Below are 4094 nucleotides of genomic sequence, written 5' to 3' on the forward strand. Positions count from 1 at the left end.
TGTCAATTCAGCAGTGAAGCAACATTTTCTGTCATGATTATGGCAAATACGCACGCAGTGTGCATTATACACTGCAGTTCTGTGACTGATTTGTTGGAATGTTGTTTTTTACTGTAGACCTTTTAGTTTGTGTTTATTTGTTGTGTTGGATATAGACTTCTTTCCTCATTTATTTTTACAGTGAACAATCTATTATCCTCTTTTTGATGTTACACTTTTCCCTTCCTTTTTTCAGCCATGCTAGCAGCATCCTCTAGACAGCCTGTCTGTTGTTCACCTCTGTGGCCGAAGTTGAAAAAAGCTCAAACTGCTCTCGATGGATTGAAATAACACTTGTCCTCTGTACATCTTTGTTTGCTTGTTTATGACATTCAATTTACACACATAGCCAATGTTAGTGTGCTAACATGTTAAACTACAGTATTTACTGCATTAAAACTACCTTCAAGAGCACGGGGGCAACTTCATCTATGTTACTTGATCTACTTTAATGTCCGCTTCAACAGTAGGACATCAGTCAGTGATCACCTCGCTGCCTTACATCATATCACTCTGCCAATCTTAACCATCAGTAACATTACAGGTAACGTGCACCTTATGTCTTCCTCATCTACATTACAGAACAGAATACAAATATATTTATATATATAGTTTCCATTGACTAACTTATGCACATTAGATAAGCCTGAGCAAAATAATAAAGTAATCCACAAAATAAATCTCCACAAAAATAAATCTCATCTTACATTATGATGTTGAATACATCTAAACCTGAAACCTGCTATGTTTTTAGCATGTTAGCATTGTTATTGTGGGCACATTGGCGTGCTGAAATTAGCATTTAGTGCAGCCTGGAGCCACTAGCATATCTTTCTCTCCTTGTTGCTGTTCTTCTGGTCCGGTTCATGTGTTAGCCAGCTGCAGCTGTGTTCCATGAAGCTTGGGTAAAGTAGTGTCTGTACTCTGAATAGGAATAGACACATATGCACACAGGTTAAGTTATTTTTCATCTATAAGGGAAGACGAATGGATGATGGATGATTTTGAGCGTTTGCAATGAATGAAGTGTAATTACCAACCACAGTCACGCAAATTAAATCCTGCCAGGCACTTCTATCAGCCATAAACCAACAGAATGGGAGAAGGATATGCAGACGCCTTACAAAAATAATCTTTATACTTGGCCAGCCATTGTAAGAGTGCTTAGTTATCTCTTAAACAAATCTGATTACTCCGCGTTCAAAGGGGAATTAGGTGTTAAACAAAATGGAGCTATTGTGCAGACACACCAGAATGGAGTGTGTTTTCAGGAGAGTTGTGGGATGTGTAGGATGGATTAGGAGAGTGCAGGATCAGTAAGACCAGATAAACACACTGCCTCAGCTCATGAGCTTCACGACTAATGATGCAGGGTTTGATTGGTGCCCTGTGTTCCATCACCTGGCCAATGAGCTGAGAGTATCTCTGTGTGGAGGAGTTATCTCACCTAGCCAGCTGGAGGGACAGTGACAGAGATGAAAAGAGAAGGAGCAAAACAGAAAGCAGAGAGGGAGGAGAGGAGATGGAGACAGAGATGAGGGATGAGGAACCAAGAGAGAGGGAGAGATAGATGGAAGATTAGTGCGCTGCTATAAACACAAAATACGTTTGTAATGCACACAGATATCGCAAAGTAATGGCAATCTCTGAATTTGATGCCCATCATAGTCAGTGTGTGTTCTTGGTGTTGTTAGTGGTGTTTGCGTGTGTATAGCACCATTCTTCCTGAAACATCTATACTTTTACAGTGAGCTTAAGCCTTGTTTGCAAAGCTTAACACATCAAAGTAAATATCCTCCATGCATCTCCTCTCTTTCAAAATCCTTACCTCATCTACTCCTCTAGTGATTCTTTACTTTCTCTCAGGATTAAATGCAATACATCAAGAATGCACACAACTGAAGGCTTGGGTGGATTAAGCAAATTATAAATCCCTTAAATCTATGCGTCAGTAAATTAAATGAACAAATGACTGACAACACAAACAAATTTACTCATTTGTTGAAACTAAAAACAGGGTTTTGAAAGAATGATCTCTTGCCTTAAGGAATACAAAACTGAGTATGTTGTAAAGTTGTTAATCAGTGGCAATTAAAATAACAATTAGCTACTAAATGCTGTTGCAGTGATGCAGTTTTATAACTCCTGTATGGATTTCTTAAAACAGTCTTGAGAAAAGAACAGTTCACAAGTCCAAATCAAACAAGAACAGATTTGATTGGAAACAGGAGTGTGCAGTGCTTGTGAACTCATGGTCCAATAATGTCCAAGAATAATGTAGTCCAGGTCTGTGAAAGGTCCAGTGTGTAACATTTAGGAGGATTCATTGGCAGAAATGGAATACAATCTAGGTACGTTTTAGGAATACGATGAAAAATGATCCAAATGTGTGAAGATTTAAAATGGTGAGATGAAAAATTAATCTCCTTTTGACTTTTTGGCTTGTTTTACATTCCACGTCACTTGAGTCAGTAGTTGTATCCAGGTGCAAAGACATGGCAGCCACAGATGAAGACTTTGAAATTGAGGATGCCCCATGCTATTTAAAATCGGAGGTGTGGAAGCTTTTTGGCTTCCCTAAACGGCAAAATGAAACTGACGAGACATGGCAAGATATATGAGGCGGTTTACAAAGAAAAGGAAATATGTATTGTTTAGCACAATTCACAATATACCCTACCTCAGAAAAAAATATATATATTTTATTCGATAAAGAAAATTTAAGATAATATATTTTGTAGAAGTAAAATAGCAACTAAAGGAATCGTTTTTGGTCATAATTTGACTTCATCCTCATTTTGTTCAAATACATTTTGAGAATTATATTGTGATCACAGTATTGTGAATTGTATCAAATTGTGTGTCTAGTCTATCATTAAATGAAGCTCACTAAGCAGGAAGACCTTCTCTTTATGCCTCATTATTTTACAATTCTCTCACTCTCCTTTCTAATCAGCTGGGCGTTAACTCTTTCAGTTAATCCAATCAGATTAAGCCACAATCCCCTCCAGCCAATCATGTTGCTGCTGTAAAACATTAAATCGTTTCTACTCTCTGCTGCTTTCAGCTGTTATTTCACTGCAAAATCATTGCAACCCTCCTCCATCCCATTCTCCAGTTTACCATATGCAGTGCCCAGGTTGAGCTCATCAGGAGTCCACTCCTCATCACATCCCGATATTCTTCATTCCTTCATCATCACCACCACCACCAACATCACTGTCTAGACTCCATCACGACTCTATCACGATGCCATCTAATCACTAAAGACTTTTCACATTTCTCATATTTGTTGTGCACATATCAATTCAATATATTTGTTCATTCAAAAATTAAGTCTCTCCTGGTTGATATTTGAATTAGTGTATCACCTTAAAATAACAATTGTTGTGTTGTTGCTACTTTAGAATGACCAGTTTTCTACAGGGGGTGCGGATCCTCTTCTACAGAGTCCGCCATGTTGAACCACCATGTTTCTACAAACCAAACACTGGCACGAAAAAGGGCCTTTCGTGTTTTTCCACTGTAGTTTCTCTTACAAGGCGAGCTATAATCAAAGCTAAATGCCTCATAGTCTTGCACACTGCTCCTTTAATATTCAGTTTAAAAGCACAATACAACACAATATAGATTGTCTATTGTTCTTGCAATTAAAGGGGGAATACTGAATACACCACAATGAATAACACTAAATTAAAATCACACATGGTTACAGTTATCCACTGGTAAATGTCACTTTCAGTGGGTTGTTCTTAATATCTGTCCTTCAGTTTATGCCAGGTACATGTTGCCCTGCTGCTTCTACTTCTTCCGTTCTACCTAGATCAAAGTTTGTAAAACTGGTCAACAAATCAGCTAGGGCTGCAACTAACAATTATTTTTATTATCATATAATCTGGCAATTATTGTCTTGAGTATTTGTTTGTTCTATAAAGTGTCAGAAAATAGTGAAAAATGCAAATCACAATATCCTAATGCCAAAGGTGACGTCTTCAGATGTCTTGTTTTTTCTGATAAACCAAAATCTAAAGATCTTCAGAAATTAGCAGCAAATC

The sequence above is a fragment of the Morone saxatilis genome, unplaced genomic scaffold, assembly GCF_004916995.1.
Source record: "Morone saxatilis isolate NCDOM2014 unplaced genomic scaffold, NCSU_SB_2.0 Contig22, whole genome shotgun sequence".
Taxonomy (NCBI): domain Eukaryota; kingdom Metazoa; phylum Chordata; class Actinopteri; family Moronidae; genus Morone; species Morone saxatilis.